Source organism: Schistocerca nitens, chromosome 8, assembly GCF_023898315.1.
Source record: "Schistocerca nitens isolate TAMUIC-IGC-003100 chromosome 8, iqSchNite1.1, whole genome shotgun sequence".
NCBI lineage: Eukaryota > Metazoa > Arthropoda > Insecta > Orthoptera > Acrididae > Schistocerca > Schistocerca nitens.
The window spans coordinates 237,900,867-237,920,120 of record NC_064621.1 but is presented as its reverse complement, the minus strand read 5'-3'; the positions used below and the strand labels follow the sequence as shown (position 1 = coordinate 237,920,120).

At 41.1% G+C, this 19,254-nt stretch overlaps 1 protein-coding gene across 3 annotated transcripts in view; it reads right to left on the bottom strand.

Annotated features, from left to right (window-relative positions):
• LOC126199000 (multidrug resistance protein homolog 49-like) overlaps window positions 1-19,254 on the bottom strand; it is a 368,814-nt gene that overhangs the window by 313,621 nt on the left and 35,939 nt on the right. For 2 of the 3 annotated variants that reach the window (XM_049935676.1, XM_049935680.1), the window contains exon 1: window positions 6,093-6,226. The exons of the other annotated variant lie outside the window; for it this stretch is intronic. The gene's annotated coding sequence lies outside the window, so the exon portion shown is untranslated. Of the gene's footprint in view, window positions 1-6,092; window positions 6,227-19,254 lie in introns of those variants that run through there. 3 annotated transcript variants of the gene reach the window in all.

Genomic DNA, 19,254 nt, shown 5'->3' with positions numbered 1-19,254 from the left:
CTGCAAAGATCGATATACGTACTCATGTAATCGATTTAGGTTATTTACGTCACGATGACGCGAACCTACGTCACTATGACGTAGGGCTCTCCTCACCTAGCGTGAAATGAATGCTACCCCAGCGGAAATGAAAACGAAAAAGCCGTTAGTGTTTGGCGCGCCAGGTACATGTAATCTGCGGCCGCGATCTCGACTCCAGTCCACCACCAGCAATAGACGGTGAAGCTTTGACAATGCGAGCCACTCGTGCTGGCGAAATGTTAGAAGAACCATCAAACGAACGTCGACCGAAGAACCCGAGACAGAAGCAAACAGGCAGTTTGTCTTATGTTTAACACAGCAACACAATCAGTGTAGATAGAAACTGGGTGATTGTCTTGAGGCAGCAGCAACTGTCGGCGAGCAGATACCCACAGTACTTGAGAATGAGAGCACTTAGCGACTTGCCACAAAGTTTACACAAAATTTCAAACCTTTATGAAACTTTTTCTTGCTGACAACCCGCAGAAAATGATGAAAGGAAAAATGTTTATCGTTTACTTACTACCGCTGTTCATGCAATCAGACTTCAGCGCCGGCCGAAGTGGCCGTGCGGTTAAAGGCGCTGCAGTCTGGAACCGCAAGACCGCTACGGTCGCAGGTTCGACTCCTGCCTCGGGCATATATGTTTGTGATGTCCTTAGGTTAGTTAGGTTTAACTAGTTCTAAGTTCTAGGGGACTAATGACCTCAGCAGTTGAGTCCCATAGTGCTCAGAGCCATTTGAACCATCAGACTTCAGCAGCAGATAAGACGTTTTAATTTACTACTTCTTTACTACTGACTCTACTCGCAGCACAATTTGCAGACAGTATCCTCATAGACCACTGAATATCTCCTATTCAGGAGATATAGCGTAATGATCATTCAGATGCGTGAAAGGGTAGCTTTTGCTTAAAATGTCGCGCGGTAAAACTTCAGGATCAGGCAAGACGTTTTGATTTATTATTTTTTTACTGCTGTCTCTAACAAGAGCTCAGATATAAACCCAGTTCTAAGCAAAGAAGGGAAAGCAGAAAGGTGGTAGGGGTATATATAGGGTCTATACAAGAGCGATGTACTTGAGGACAATATTATGGAAATGGGAGAGGATGTAGATGAAGGTGAAATGGGAGATATGATACTGTATGAAGAGTTTGACAGAGCACTGAAAGACCTGAGTCGAAACAAGGCCCGGGAGTAGACAACATTCCATTAGAACTACTGATAGTCTTGGGAGAGCCAACCCTGACAAAACTCTACCATCTGCTGAGCAAGATGTATGAGACAGACGAAATACCCTCAGACTTAAAGAAGAATATAATAATTCCAATCCCAAAGAAAGTAGGTGTTGACAGATGTGAAAATTACCGAAGTATCAGTTTAATAAGTCACAGCTGCAAAATACTAACGCAAATTCTTTGCAGACGAAGCCGACCTCGGGCAAGATCAGTTTGGATTCTGTAGAAATATTGGAACATATGAGGCAATACTGACCCCACGACTTATCTTAGAAAATAGATTAAGAAAAGGCAAACCTACGTTTCTAGCATTTGTAGACTTAGAGAAAGCTTTTGACAATGTTGAGTGGAATAGTCTCTTTCAAATTCTGAAGGTGGCAGGGGTAAAATACAGGGAGCGAAAGGCTATTTACAATTTGTATAGAAACCAGACAGCAGCTATAAGAATCAAGGGACATGAAAGAGAAGCAGTGGAGTAGGTATTAAAATCCATGGAGAAGAAATAAAAACTTTGAGGTTCGCCGATGACATTGTAATTCTGTCAGAGACAGCAAAGGACTTGGAAGAGCGGTTGAACGGAATGGACAGAGTCTTGAAAGGAGGATATAAGATGAACAACAACAAAAGGAAAACGAGGATAATGGAATGTAGTCAAATTAAGTCGGACGATGCTGAGAGATTTAGTTTTGTTATTTGGGGAGCAAAATAACTAATGATGGTCGAAGTAGAGAGGATATACAATGTAGACTAGAAATGACACGGAAAGCGTTTCTGAAGAAGAGAAATTTGCTAACATCGAGTATAGATTTAAGTGTAGGAAGTCGTTTCTGAAAGTATTTGTATGGAGTGTAGCCGTGTATGGAAGTGAAACATGGACGATAAATAGTTTCGACAAGAAGAGAATAGAAGCTTTTGAAATGTGGTGCTACAGAAGAATGCTGAAGATTAGATGGTTAGATCACATAACTAATGAGGAGGTATTGAATAGAATTGGGGAGAAGAGGAGTTTGTGGCACAACTTGACTAGAAGAAGGGATCGGTTGGTAGGACATGTTCTGAGGCATCAAGCGATCACCAATTTAGTATTGGAGGGCAGTGTGGAGGGTACAAACCGTAGATGGAGACCAAGAGATGAATACACTAAGCAGATTCAGAAGGATGTAGGTTGCAGTAGGTATTTGGAGATGAAGAAACTTGCACAGGATAGAGCAGCATGGAGAGCTGCATCGAACCAGTCTCAGGACTGAAGACCACAACAACAACAACTGTCGCTATTCGGAACACGCTTTGCAGACAATATCTACATGTATCACTGAATGTACCTGCAAAATTGTATCAGTGTACGACTCATGGTTCTCGAGATATGACGTCATATACATTGAGGTTCGTGAAAAACCAGCTTTTATTTAAAATGCAGCGCAAATTTCCGATACTACATTCATCCACTGTTTTATAATGGGAGCACTTTTCGATTTCCAATAAACTTTAAGCGTCATTTTAACTTTTCCTAAACTTTTTCTCGGTTGCATGTTTAAAACCAAATATTTAACACAATGAATCGTTTAGAGTTTTGAAGCTTTTTTATAGTCGGATGTTGAATTCGTTAAAGAATCGGGAGTTTATTTGTCTCAAAAGAGCAGACCACTTCCAATGGACAGGTCACGTAATCCGTATGCCGGAAACTAGACTTACTGAACAAGCTCTCATTGACCACATTACAACAAAAAGCCCCTGAGTAGGCCAGGACTGCAAGAGATAGACCGAAGTCGACTTAAAGTAAAAATGTAAAAGCTTTGAATTTAGTAAATTGGGAGGAAACAGCAACCGGCGTAATGCAGTAGAGACTGACTGTTGACGCAGCGTAAGGTATACAGTAGGGGTTCTCTCTGACGGAATACTTTAAGAATCCTGGAACTTTGATGGAACAACATTTTTATATTGATCGTTAATAAAATTTCAAAAAATCAGAAAAAACTTTTTTTACTCTGTGATTCCTTCAATTTTCAGTCATAACCAATAACACAGAAACCATAATAAAAGTTTAAAAAATAATTAGTATCGTTAAAATATCCAAAAAATCTCCGTGTTATTACTAGTTTTCGCAGGCTACTTCCCGCAGAATACCAGTGTTCTGCAGAACGCGGTTTAGGAAAAGCTCTACTCCAGGTAGACGTAAATATATGTTTGGGTACAGTTGTAAATATAGTATTCCAGAGAGCTAAAAACATATACCAGGGCACTGATGAACATTTTATACCAGTAAGTGATAAGCGAAACGCGTTCAGCGCAACATTAAATATTGTTGTTCTGTGAATATGCATTTTTTTTTTTTTTGTCAGAGCCTTTTAATTGGTTTGATGCTGCCATCCATTTTCCCATTTTATGCTAATTTTTCATCTTTAACTAATATCAAGCTCTAGAATCTGTTTTGTATATTCTAGTCTTCGTCTGCTCCTGCCATTTCTTCATTCTATGGCTCTTCCAGTGTCGTTTCTGGATGCTGTAGCAAATGTAGGTGTGTGGAAAATGCAGCTATTCCGTAATGAGTCACCGGAAATCAATGACTACTTGCATGAAAAAATCGCACTGCATCCTTGACCAAAGAGAATTCTATCGTATCCACATTTTGACTTAAATTAGTCGTTTCATCTAGGACAGCTTGGAGCTAATTAACCTTGAGGGGTAAGATAAAATTTTCTGAGGGGTAAACACAAACCGGTTCGATTGTATGTCGGTCACGAAACTAAATTATTTTTAAAAGGTCATTACGAGTGTCACTATTTCATAATACTGCAATACTGGATACGTAAGTTACTAAAAATTACATTTTCTTTTCAAATATTAACATTAAGGAGGGGGGGGGGGATGTTCATGAAAAACACACACTGTTTAAAAGATGCACCAAAGCTACAATTTTTAAGATATGGCAATGAAATTTGAAGTTAATACACTGTTAAGTTCTTTGGATTACATGTATTTAACTTTTGTATGGAATTTAAAAATTCTATTTTCAACAAATAATATATGTACGTTTTTTTCAGAAACTATTCAAGAGATTTCTACAAAATTTTCTCTGTTTAATCTCCCTGCATATAGTAAGCTTATCTCATTACGTTTTTTGAATCTATTGAATAGGGGAATTTTAATAATTTTTAATTATAATTCTGTAAGTATAATACAAAGTTCATGTAAAATTCCAAGCACTTTGCCCCTTATCTCAGCTTACACTCAGAATTTCAAAATTTACTCTTGAGACAATATTTATTGGGTTTATGAAAATAAGTGTACAAATTTTTATAATTCTAGCTTTAATAGATTCTGAGAAACAGGCAAGAAAATTTTAAAAAAGCGTAATTTTCAGGAAACGCAATTTAAAGTTCAACCTAACGTTTTTTCTTATATCACCTCTTCAGAAGGCCGCAAATTTGCACTCAGTGTCCTCTTTCCCTTCAAGGCTTCTCTTCTGGTTTCTTCCCTATATCAGGTTTTCAACTGACTTTGCAGCTGCAGAGTGTCGCTGTAAATCTATTTTTCTCAAAATGTCTTGAGCGAAATTTCCTATCTTAAAGTCCATTCTCTCTAATACCTTCATCATCCCTACAGTCCCTTCATTAAATACAACAATTGCATCACAAGGTGCTATTTTGACAACTGTAGCAGACGTAAATGTTGTTTTAGGGCATCGTTTCGTTATGAGTGAATTTAGTCTCTTTTTAAGTCTGGGTTTTGCCACGAAAGCACTTTTTTAGAAGTTCACAATCAGGCAGAAACCTGCAAGTGGCCTTGACAACACCCAGGATGAAACTCGTAAATCTCTTCTTGTAAATATAGGGGTTATTATCCTTCTGAGCCTGTAGATATTTAGACCAGCTAATATGATGATGAACGGGATGTTCATCTGTTGTTTTTCAGGCACATCATGCCTTTTTCTCATTGAAACCTTGGGAACTTATTGTCCATGATCTCTACTAATAAATGATAAATAAACTGAAAATTGTTATTGATGGTCAGTTTCATGAATGTCTCCCCCATGGTGTAAGTTGCAGTCTGCGAAACTAATATATCAACAATATGTTCCTGTCATAGTCCACTCTCTACACACATGCTTTGTGCTTTGTACCATGCATCTAGGACAGTAAAACGGAGATATATACGTCACGAATACTTAAAACTCTCATGACAATGCCTTCTCTGACTTATAGGTAGTTTCATGGACCACAAATCGCTTCATTATTCACCTCGCAGTAGAAAAAGGAGGTAATTGACAGTACAACACAACAGATCTAAGGATCCAGCAATCAGGTGATTTACAGACAGGAAATATAGTGCATATATTTTAACTTGGTTGATTGTAAATGGGGACTGTAGGGTATGGGGGAAGCAGTTGTCGTTAGGGATATAAGTAGTTCATAGGAATCATTTTTTGTAACACGTGTCTACTGGCAATGTGAGAACGAGCTGTAGGTAGCACTGGCGATGCACTGAGAACTGCCATCATTATATAAAAAAAGGTTGTTGGAAATAAGCGGTATCAATTATACCACTGACTCATTAGCTCGTAATTTAATAAAACGCCTACAAAAACAAAACATCATTTATCTTTCGTCATTTTAAAAATAAATGTTTCGAAATAAAATTATTTTTTATTCTTAAGTTCGTTAGGCGCTAATGTTGATGGTGGGGAAGGTGGGACTAAAAGCTAATATCTGATTACACTAGGGGTAAGGTTTAAAGGTCTCAGAAAGTTTGGGAACCACTAATCTAGGCATTATGACCTCGAGGCTAAAATTGAAACATTTTTCTTAAAATAGTGAAAGGATATAAGAATCCTTACCGGTATCTGCTACAAGGTTACTGTACGAAGAAAAACACCAGCGAAAATCACAACAACGGGCTCCTTTCGAGATTGTTACCGATATGAGTTCGATTTTGGCGATCAAACAAACACTTAACACAGTATCAACTGTGCCAGACAGGCACACAAGCTGTTGCTTCTTTATCTCGCGACCAGCTCTCGACTGATCCCACCATACAACGTGTCTTCTATATAAACCGTATGGTCCCCTCCCTCCCCCCATCTTTTCTTCTCCGCCAAACTCAACTGCGAGTGACGTACGATTGCGCAACAATAAGCCATAAGCCAGGAGATATCTTGCCGCCACACTTCCTCCAAGATAGCAAATCCGCTGTAAATAGAGCTCCATAGATGCCATAAATTTGGATTCAAATATAAAATTTACGCTGTGTAAAAATGGGTATCAGGATAATTGCGTTGTATTAGAAGCTAACTGTGTATCCTGGAGAGAAACTTTGCAGACTAATGAATTACAAGATCGACAGGCATACATGGTGAAGCACATCATGCATGTTGGCTAATTTTGCACAAGCATTAGGATTGTTCGAGGTGCCTGAAGCTTAATCGCTTTTCAGCCTTGCAAGCTCGTACAAGTATGTCAACGTACACATGCATGAGAATGTGTGCCGATAACATGCAGGCCGCTATTAGAAAAAGTAAGTTGTGAGGCACACTTTGTAGCATCAACAAGTCAAGCGCCTTGAAGCAAATCAGTCTCAAATGGTTGGAAACGTTTTATTCGATTGCATAAAATCCAGACTCGTTTCAGGATCGTTAAATCGAAAGCATATCAAGTAAAGCCAAAGAAAATGTTGCATACGTTATACCTGTAACAAAACACAAATCAGTTTACTCTGCACAGCCACAAGTGCCGTTATTGAAAATTCTCCCAGGTCGTAGTACATCACAGAAAGGAAAAAAATGGAAAATACTTTTATTTCTAGTGAACCAGAGAATCTCCCGCAATTTTTAAATATGTATGCGAATTATATATACACCCTAATTTCCTTCTACCCCTCTCTCTGTCCATCTCCTATTCCTGAAGTCTCTTATCACCTCATCATCCATCTTCCTGTCCATTTGCTCAACCCCCTTCTGTCCATGCCCTCCCCCTCCCTCTCTCTCTCCATCACCTCTTCACCTCTCTCACTGGCCTTGAGACGTTTTTTTGTTGTTACTGCAAACGAAACCTCGACTGGGAAATGGAGTAACATGAAAAAAAAGGGCAAGTCGGTTGGGATTGTTAATATAAGAGTGGTATATTAAAATTTATCCAGTTGTTAGGTCTGTGGGAATATTTGTTTCAATGAAAGTGTTTCTCATAGTTTTAATTTGTGAACGAATAGGACTGCAAAGTTTCGGATGCTTCAGATTCCATAGTAGTATTTAACTCATAAGTCGATAAGTCGTAAATACAATTTTACTCTTTCCTCTTAAAACTGCCTGCAAGGAAGAAAACGAAACCGTAGTCTCACCATACAGCATTTAATTTCTCACTGTCGATTTTCACAGAAAATCTGTACATTGTTGTTTAAAAATATATATAGCATACGTCCATCTGCATGTGTAACAATTCGTAGTAAAACGGTGAAGAACTTTTCGACATTTTGGCTAAAACACAGTTCCCCTTTACATATTAAATACAGATTCATATAATACATATATTTTAAAAAATACAGCCACTGTTTGTCCAAAAGTTTATTAAGGTATCACATATAAATTTGAAATAAATTCACCAAGTATTTTTCGTGATTTCTGCTAAAACGTTCCTCCTTTGTATTACATATCTATCTATTCACCATATATATTAAAAACTATGTAGCCCGTATCCATCTGAATGTTTATTACAGTATCGTGTAAAAATTTGAAGTAAATCGGTCAAGAAATTTTTGAGACTTTTACTAGCAACATTTCCCCTTGATATGTTATATTTACATTTATATACAATACATATTAAAGAAATATGTAGCCTATGTCCAACCGAATGTATGTAGAGTATCATGTGAATATTTCAATTAAATTGGTCAATAACTTTCCAAGATTTTTGGTAATCAACGACTTGTCTTTATACTTTTAGTGTATATACATTCTGTCCGAATGTTTACTAGAGTATTAGTCAAGATGTTTTTGAGAATTTATAATTTATTTCGCCATAAAAATGGGTAGCCTATGTCTGTCCAAACGTTTATTAGAGTATCATGAAAAAATTTGAAATAAATCGGTGAAGAACTATTGGAGATTTTTGGTAACAGTGTTATACAACGACTTGTTTTGAAATAGTAATACAGATATAGGTTTTTATTAACCATATACAATATATATTGAAAAATGATCTAGTCTATGGTCGTCCAAACATTTATTAGAGTATCATGTAAAAATATGAAGTAGACTGGACAGAAACACTTCGAGTTTTTTGCTAATTATATTTCCTCTTGATGTATTACATATTTAGATATCATATATATATATATATATATATATATATATATATATATATATATATATATATATACAGTTTATGTATATCTGAATGCTTATTAGAGTATCATGCAAAAACCTGAAGTAAACTGGTCAAGAACATTTACAGAAAAAGTAGCATACTTCCTTTTGTACGTTTACTAGTGTATCGTTTATAAATCTGAAGTAATTTCGCCAAGAACTTTTCGAATTTTTGCTAACGGCCTTTCCTATTTATGCAGTGTATACATATGCTTATATACCATACATAGTTAAAAATGTGTAGCCTCTCTCGGTCGGAACATTTATTAGAACATGGTGTAAAAGAATGAAATAAATCAGTTATCTACTTCTTGAGATTTTTGGTAAAAACGTTAAACTATGACTTGCCTTCGTAAGGAAGAATATATATATACGCTGCATATATTACAAAAATATATAGTCTATGTCTCTCGAACGTTTATTAGAGTATCGTATATAAATACACTGTAAATCGGTCAAGAGCTTTTTAAAGTAAAAACCTTTCTCTTTTGCATAGGCCTATACTGAAGGAGAAAAATAGCAACAAAAAATAAGTGATGTAGAGTAATGAAATTTCGAGATTACACTTGTCTATGTAACATATTCAACTGATTAAAACCGCAAGATCACAAGCTAATGTAAGTCAAAGCAGAGAGAAGGTCATTTTTAAGATTTTCCTCTTTGCATATATTATTCTCTGAGTTCCACAGTTCTGGTCGTAGGTATACGTACCAGATTTGTGGAATTCGTGGTTTTCTCGTCCGACGACTTCCAAATCCGTGTAGACAACAAACTAATCGAATGCCTCTACGTATGCGCGCCAACTTTCGAATTGAAGTGAAGTAATATTTATGAGAAAAAGTACCAGCACAGCTGTCTCTTGAGAATGTCTTTATTCTATCACACGACTAGTTTCGGCGGCACATTACTGCCATCCTCAGGCCCCACCACTGCAAAAAAAGTATTTGATTTCATTGGCGCATTTACTATGGCATCCTGGTTACTAGAGCACGTGGGCTAGTTTTCATCAGGAGTCCATACTTGATACTGTGTTGCCTCCAAGGCAATCACGTGTCGTGTGATAGAATAAAGACATTCTCAAGATACAGGTATGGTGGTACTTTTTCTCATATATATCATCAGCTGAAGTCCTTCTTTCATCCAATAAGACAGACATTCGTAAATTGAAATAATATTGCTTCAACTGACTCGGCATGCAGCACTGTTGGCGTGAGAAAGAGGGCACAAGGCTGAGACAAAGAGAGAAGCGTGTACAGGCAAAGACAGACGCAGACGCGGACGGCTTTATCAAGTATTCCTCCTCTTGGCGCACAATACCGGCAACACTTAGGCAGTACCCCGCCAATTAGCGGGTATTATCAATACTGCCCGGCTGTGCCGAAATATTGCCGTGCATTATAGACACATTGAAGTAGTGGTGATAGAAAGAGTACACTGAGGTGACAAGAGTCATATGATAGCAATAGGCATACGAGGTGTGGCTAGAAAAAAACCGGACTAGTACTGGTGAAACAATAAAACGAATGCAATAAGACTGAAAGCCGCGTGGCCTGTCACGTGACTCTCGCTCCGCCTACTGCTCGAGTTTCATCTGCCTCCTGCACTCAGTCTGCCCGTGGCGTCTGTTTTAAGTAGTTGACGTTTTGTCTGTGCGTCGGAAAATGTAGAGTGTACAGAAAGAACAGCGTGTTAACATCAAATTTTGTTTCAAACTAGGAAAATCTGCAAGTGAAACGTTTGTAATGTTACAACAAGTGTACGGCGATGATTGTTTATCGCGAACACTAGTGTTTGAGTGGTTTAAACGATTTAAAGATGGCCGCGAAGACACCAGTGATGACACTCGCACTGGCAGACCATTGTCAGCAAAAACTGATGCAAACATTGAAAAAATCGGTAAACTTGTTCGACACTTTCCTTGTCAACTCCTGTTAACTCAGACACTGCTCTGATTGCTAAACGGCGATCTTGTCGAACAAGTTTACCTATTTTTTCAATGTTTGCATCAGTTTTTGCTGACAATGGTCTGCCAGTGCGAGTGTCATCACTGGTGTCTTCGCGGCCATCTTTAAATCGTTTAAACCACTCAAACACTTGTGTTCGCGATAAACAATCATCGCCGTACACTTCTTGTAACATTACAAACGTTTCACTTGCAGATCTTCCTAGTTTGAAACAAAATTTGATGTTAACACGCTGTTCTTTCTGTACACTCAACATTTTCCGACGCACAGACAAAACGTCAACTACTTAAAACAGACGCCACGGGCAGACTGAGTGCAGGAGGCAGACGAAACTCGAGCAGTAGGCGGAGCGAGAGTCACGTGACAGGCCACGCGACTTTCAGCCTTATTGCATTCGTTTTATTGTTTCACCAGTACTAGTCCGGTTTTTTTCTAGCCACACCTCGTATATACAGATGGCGGTAGCATCGCTTACACCAGATACGAAAGGGCAGTGTATTGGCGGAATTGCCATTTACACTCAGGGGATTCATGTGAAAAGCTTTCTAAAGTGATTAAGGTCGCACAACGGGAATTAACCGATTTTAAACGTGGAACGGTAGTTGGAGCTAGACGCAGGGGACATTCTGTTTGGGAAATCGTCATGGAATTCAATGTTCCGAAATCCGCAGTGTCAAGAGTGTGCCGAGAATACCAAATTTCAGGCGTTACCTCTCATCACGGACACCCCAAAAGCCGATAGCCTCCACTTAACGATCGAGAGCAGTGGTGTTTGCGTAGAGTTGTCAATGGTAACAGACAAGCAGCACTGCATGAAATAACCGCAGAAATCAATGTAAGACGTAGGAAGAACGTTTCCGTTAGGATACTGCGGCGAAATTTGGCGTTAATGAGTTATGGCAGCGGACGGCCGACGCGAGTGCCTTCGGTAACAGCACAACATTGCCTGCAGCGCCTCTCCTGGGCTCGTGATCATACGAGTTGGATTCTAGGCGACTGGAAAACCGTGGCTGGTCAGATGAGTCCCGAATTCAGTTGATAAGGGCTGATGGTAGGGTTCTAGTGTGGCGCAGACTCATCGAAGGCATGGACCTAGGTTATCAACAAGGCACTGCACCAGCTGGTGGCCGGCCGCGGTGGCCGAGCGGTTCTAGGCGCTACAGTCTGGAACCGCGCGACCGCTACGGTCGCAGGTTCGGGTTGGGCTGTTTGGGGGAAGAGACCAGACAGCGAGGTCATCGGTCTCATCGGATTAGGGAAGGACAGGGAAGGAAGTCGGCCGTGCCCTTTCAAAGGAACCATCCCGGCATTTACCTGGAGCGATCTAGGGAAATCACGGAAAACCTAAATCAGGATGGCCGGACGCGGGGTTGAACCGCCGTCCTCCCGAATCCAGTGTGCTAACCACTGCGCCACCTCGCTCGGTCGCAGGTTCGAATCCTGCCTCGGGCATGGATGTGTTTGATGTCCTTAGGTTAGTTAGGTTTAGTAGTTCTAAGTTCTAGGGGCCTGATGACCTCAGAAGTTAAGTCCCATAGTGCTCAGAGCCATTTGAACCAGCTGGTGGTGGCTACATAATGGTGTGGGCTGTGTTGACATGGAATCGACTGGGTCCCCTGGTCCAAGTGAACCGATCATAGAGTGGGAAAAGTTATCTTCAGCTACTTCGAGATTCGACGATGGACTTTTTATGGATGAAAATACGCTATATCACCAGGACACAATGTTCACCATTGGTTTGAAGAACATCCTCGACAATTCGAGCGAATGATTTGGCCGCCAAGACCGTCCGACATGAATCCCACCGAACATTTATGAGACATAATCGAGAGGTTAGTTCGTGCACAACGTTCTACAGTGGCAACATTTTGGCAAATACAGACAGTTATAGAGGCAGCATGGCTGAATATTCCTGCAGGGGACATCCAGCGACTTGCTCAGTCAGTGCCACGTGGAGTTGCTCCATTATGCAGAACAAAAGGAGGTCCGACACGATATTATGAGGTATTCCATGTCTTTTGTCACCTAAATGTATTGTGGCCGCGTAAAAGATGACTGACGTAATGCAACGTTAGCAGGAGCAGGAGACGGCCATTGTAAATGTCTGATATGTGTTCCTGAGAGTGTCTCGCTAAAAAAGTTAGATGTTAAAACAAAAATCTCGAAGCTGTTTGGACATCGCGAAATCGAGGACAGAAAACAGTTTGCAAGTGCGTTCTAGTACGCTGTTGTGGAATCCTGCAAAATCATTTTAGGTTTTTCCAGGGTAGTGTTGCGGCTAACTGAGCTCACGGCAACTTTTGATAGGCAGAGGTCTCATGTAAAATGGGAGAACCACTTGCTAGCTGCAGGTAGTTTTCGTGAACAGTGACGGACTGGTGAGACAGATCTACACATATCAAAAAAAGTTTTGCATCACTCCAGTTCCCAGTACTCCTGAAGATAGACTTTGACTGTGGATATTGTATCACAGAACAGTTCCTTTGACTGTTCAGAGATGTCACTAAACCTGCCCAAAGATGTAAACAACCATGCATGAGCAGCGCCTATTAGACGGAGGGAGTCCGACAGTTCCAGTAATTCCACCAAGGAGGTACACGGCTCGTGTTGTCTGTAGGTCAATCATGCCTAGGCCGTCAATACTGCGGTTCGATCGCGTCCGCGTTGTTACTTTGTGCCAGGAAGGGCTCTCAACAAGGGAAGTGTTCAGGCGTCTCGGAGTGAACCAAAGCGATATTGTTCGGACATGGAGGAGATACAGAGAGATAGAAGCTGTCGATGACATGCCTCGCTCATTCCGTCCAAACTGCAGTAGATGACCGCTACCTACGGTTTACAGCTCGCAGGAACCCTTACAGCAACGCCACCATGTTGAATAATCCTTTTCGTGCAGCCACAGGATGTCGTGTTACGACTTAAACTGTCCGCAATAGGCTGCATCATGCGCGACTTCACTCCCGACGTCCATCGCTACGTCCATCTTTGCAACCACGACACCATGCAGCGCGGCACAGATGGGCCCAACAATATGCCGAATGGACCGCTCAGGACTGGCATCACGTTCTCTCCACCGATAAGTGTCGCATATGCCTTCAACCAGACAATCGTCGGATACGTGTTTGGAGGCAACTCGGTCATGCTGAACGCCTTAAACACACTGTCCAACGAGTGCAGAAAGGTGGAGATTCCCTGCTGCTTTGGGGTGGCATTATATGGGGCCGACGTACGCCGCTGGTGGTCATGGAAGGCGCCGTAACGGCTGTACGATAGTTGAATGCCATCCTCCGACCGATAGTGCAACTATATCGACAGCATATTGGCGAGGCATTCGTCTTGATGGACGACAATTCGTGCCCCCATCATGCACATCTCAGTATGTTCTCCACACATGAACCCTATCGAATATACCTCGGATAGATTGAAAAGGGCTGTTTATGGACGACGTGACCCACCAACCACTGCCTATTGGGTATTAGAGGTATCAGTGTATACAGCAATCTGGACCACCACCTCTGAAGGTCTCGCTGTATGGTGGTACAACGTGCAATGTGTGGTTTTCATGAGCAATAAAAAGGGCAGAAATGATGTTTATGTTGATCCCTATTCCAATTTTCCGTACAGGTTCCGGAACTCTCCGAACCGAGGTGATGCAGGTCTCATCTGCAGGTTGCGTATCTGACTGCCTGTGCTGGCTCAGTTTGCGTTTCAATCACTGAGGACCGAAGTGACGCATGCGCATAAGGCGAGTTGCGCAGATCGCAGCAGCTCGTGCCCCGACGTATCCAGTGACATCAGGTGGCACGAGGAGCTGGCACCATTTTTGAAACTGTCACTTCCGCCTCGCTATAAACGCCAAGCATCCGTATCTGTTCTGCATCCAAAGCCTGTCCCCACAGCTTAGTGCGTACTCTTGATCTCTTAAAACTGCTGCTTTTTATTCTAATCTCGCCCGACCCCATTATAAAAAGATGTGGGGGCTGGCTTGAGATGCTGAAAGAAAGCAGCTGCTCATGCTTGACGCCTCTAGGGAGGCGGGAGAGCCGGTATCAGACATGGCGCTGCTCCTTGCGGCATCTGACGTCACTGGTCTTGCGATGGACCGGAGCTGCGGTGAGCCGTCCAGCTCGCCTTCGACGCATGCTTCAGTTCGGCCCTCTGTGACAGGTATCAGACTGCAGTCGTGCCCACAAAAGCATAGAAACTTGCAAGCCCCAGGAGTTGGTTGTTTTTAACTCATGAGGACGATGGCAGAGACAGACACCAAAAGCTCGAGTGTTTCATTCAAAATGTTGTGGCTTGTAAACCGAGATGCTTTTACTCAGGCATGCTGTTCGGAAAGACTCTGAGGACACATGTCAAAAATTACAGAGCAAATTAAAAAATTTAAACTGATTGTCATTATGATCTACTCGTTAAGAGGTAGAGGCTTACGTTAAATGTTTAACACTGTAAGACAAGTCTTACAGTTAGAAACTGTGTATATGTCTTGAGGTTTCGTAATTCATGGTGCACAAATACCAAGATTATATTCATCCAGTATTTGAGAATGAGATCACTGAACGAGTTCCAACGAACTTAACACATAATGCCAAACCTTTGCGACATTTTGTCATGCCCCCCCTCCCCCCTCTCCCCTAGTAAAACGATTAAAGAGAAATGGTTTATCGCTTGCTACATTTTCGCTGTTCCCGCAGTAAAACGTCAACGTCACACAGGACGTTTTAATTTAGTACTTCTGTATTACTAACTCTATTCGCAACATATTTTGCAGACAGTATTCAGCATACCACTGAATTTACCTGCAATATTAAATCATTGTATGACACATAGTTCAGAAGATATGGAATCATAAGGATTGGGATTCATGAAAACTAGCTTTTGCTTTAAATGTAGAGTAAATTACTCAGAATATTCTCATCTAGTTTTTGATAATGATAGCGCTTAGCGACTGTCAACAAACTTAATAGATAATTCCAAAAAGTATCTGAACTGTTTCTCGTTTACAGCCTTAACTTCAAATATTTAACCAACACATTAATTCATTTGTTAAGTACTCAGACGGCTGAAGCTTTTTTTTTTTTTTTCAAGTGGAGTTAATTTTTTTTTTAAGAGTATTGGGTTTACAGTTAAATTATATTTGTTACCGTGGAAACTCAGACTTGCGTGTTCCAGTGTGCCGTTTCTACCCAACTGACTTTGAACTGTTATCGTGTTTTGTTGTGGTGGAAATTATCAGTGGACGTTGCTAGGAGCCAGTTTGAGACGGTGTATGAACTGTTAGCGGTGTATAGTTTGCAATCCCGTGGTCGGATCTCGGAATTTTACCTGAAAGTAGTGAAACTGGTACAGACTATTTATCAGTGGTATAGGAGTAGCCCTGCCTCGCGGTTATAAGCATAGCAGTGCAGACGATAAATCGAGACTCGTCAGTAAAAGTTTGTGATTAAATCTGCGGAGCGTATTTTATCTCACTCTCAGCGTGCGTAGTTTCTCGCTGTGGCCGCTACCGAGATTACGGGCAACGCCACGGAAATTTTAATTAGGAGACGGAAAGATTATTTCACCTTCAGCCCACGCGAAATCGAAATATTTGGTGTCAGAAGCTACAGCTTCTCTTGTGTCTGTATTATGCCTCTGGTCAGAGCTTTTCAAATGGTTCAAATGGCTCTGAGCACTATGGGACTTAACTTCTGAGGTCATCAGTCCCCGAGAACTTAGAACTACTTAAACCTAACTAACCTAAGAACAGCACACACGTCCATGCCCGAGGCAGGATTCGAACCTGCGACCGTAGCGGTCGCGCGGTTCCAGACTGTAGCGCGTAGAACCGCTCTGCCACTCCGGCCGGCCGGTCAGAGCTGTTACACTTGCTCTGGGGTTCAAATACGGTTTTTCGTTATCATTAAATAATTATAGCATCATGGTGATATATACAGGTTGTATGATAATTAACGGTGTAAACTTGTACAGTTGAAAGTACACGACACAGGAAGCAAAAAAGTCTCAGTAAACAAGGACTCTAAGACTCATACCTTAAGTGCTATGAGCACTTCGTGTGTTCCAAGCTATTTTGTTTCCATGTTTTGGGATGAGGCAATATGGACAAAAACAAGAAAAACATTCCAGTCACTATTAATTCTAAAATGCATACCTTAAGAGCTATGAGCACTTGTTCAGTAGAAGAGATATGTTTCACAGTAGCGAAGATGAAGTGCTCGTATCTCTTGCGGTACGTACTTTGAAGCCCATAATGAGATTTTCACTCTGCAGCGGAATGTGCGCTGATATGAAACTTCCTGGCAGATTAAAACTGGGTGCCAGACCGAGACTCGAACTCGGAACCTTTGCCTTTCGCGGGCAAGGGCTCTACCTTCTGAGCTATCCAAGCACGACTCACGCCCCATCCTCACAGCATCACTTCGGCTAGTACCTCGTCTCCTACCTTCCAAACTTTACCGAAGCTCTCTTGCGAACCTTGCAGAACTAGCACACCTGAAAGAAAGATATTGCGGAGACATGGCTTAGCCACAGCCTGGGGGATGTTTCCAGAATGAGATTTTCACTCTTCAGCGGAGTGTGCGCTGATATGAAACTTCCTGGCAGATGAAAACTGTGTGCCAGACCGAGACTCGAACTTGGGACCTTTGCCTTTCGCGGGCAAGTGCTCTACAAGGAGAGCTTCTGTAAAGTTTGGAAGGTAGGAGACGAGGTACTGGCAGAAGTGAAGCTGTGAGGACGGGGCGTGAGTCGTGCTTGGATAGCTCAGATGGTAGAGCACTTGCCCTCGAGAGGCAAAGGTCCCGAGTTCGAGTCTCAGTCGGGCACACAGATTTAATCTGCCAGGAAGTTTGAAGCCCATGTTTACCGGACATTTCATTTTTTTCTTGTTTAGGTCAATATTACCCCCAAATGCTTATTGAGAGGTGCTATTTATTATCGCTGCTTACTTGTTCATCGATTGCCATATGTTTAGTGTCGCGCTAATTTTGAATGTTTCGTGAGAACTATTGAGGTTTGTCAGCCCGAGGGACAACTTGGGTGTATGCACACACACAGACACACACACACACACACACACACACACACACACACACACACACACACACACACATATACAAATCACATTTTTGTGGACAATACGTGTGATGTAAAGCTAAGAGTAAAATTATTAAAAAAACGGTGTAAAACAGTGTACACAATAGCAATAGAAAGAGATATCCACCAGTGATAACACAACAAGAAGGAAAATGTAAGTATAGTAACACACATAACTACTAACCCACGAAAAAGCACTTCAAAAATGCACAAATTTTCTTCGTGAATGCTTTGAATACGACGTGCTGTCAAAAAGACAGAAAGGGCAAGAAAAGAATCCGGTCTGTGAAAGCACATTTTCACTAGCAATGTAATTTTCAGGTGAGATATTAAGACAAACCAAACAAAATGCAAATGTTCTAATTTTTTAGCCCTGCAATACATAAATGATCATAAACTTTGTATTACACATTACAGAAATGAATCTGTCCCACAGAGGATCACACATAGCCGTCGAAACATGTCTGGTTGAATAAAGAGAAAAAAAAATTGTATTGCATAAGGCGGATATTTTTTTCAAAAAACTTGCTTATATAGTCCATTGTAGCCGAACTGAGCCTGTGTCCCATCTCTAATGAATTTGAGCCTGAACAGACGTTATCTTGTAACCTTCATCCATCACTGCAGCGCCTATACACAAATATTTTGAGCCCAGGAATACTTTGCATGCGCTTCTCATACCCATCAAAAAATTTGATGTTAACTGTCTTGAGATGTTGTTGTGATCATTATTCCTAATACTGGTTCGATGTAGCCCTCCACGCCAGTCTATCCTGTGCAAATTTCTTTATCCCTGCGTAACTAATGCAACCTACATCCATATCAACTTGCTTACTATAGCCAGTTTTCGGCTCTTCCTGTGTTTTATACGTTTTACAATTCCCCCCATTACCAAAATGACTAATCCTTAATACCTCAGGTATGTCCTACCAACCTTCTTTTCTCAAGTTGTGCTATAAATTTCTTTTCTCCACGATTCCGTTCAGTACTTTTTCATTAGTTACCTGAAGCATCCATATACTTCAGCAGTGTACTGTGTCACTACATTCCAGATGTTTTTTTTCCTCGATTGTACTGTACTACTGCCCACGATTCACTTCCATATAAGGCTATACTCCAAATACCTTAATAAAAGATTTTATAATGACTCGAACTAAGTCATTCCGACCAGCAAGCAGATATTTATTGTATTTATATCTGTTGCTTTACTTGTTTTACTTTTACCCGTTCGACTGGGAAGCTCGTTTGATTCGTAATCTTTGCCGCCAAACATATTTTCAAACGTTGCGCGCAAGAGGAAGATGAAGACATTGGAATGGCACTGATACAAATCGGTTTCGAATGGAACTGTGCACGGATGAGCTTTTTAAATTACGGACACCACTGGATGCACTGTCGATGCTTGATGAAAGATGAATACAGAGACAAAACCAGTTTTGCCTCTGTGTCACCAATTATTTATTTTTGAAAGCTACTTTCAGGTAATTACCCCACTGTCTAGCGTTACTGGAAAATATGCACTGGAGAGCCAAAGGAACTGGTGCACCTGCCTAATATCACGTAGGGCCCCCGCGAGAACGCAG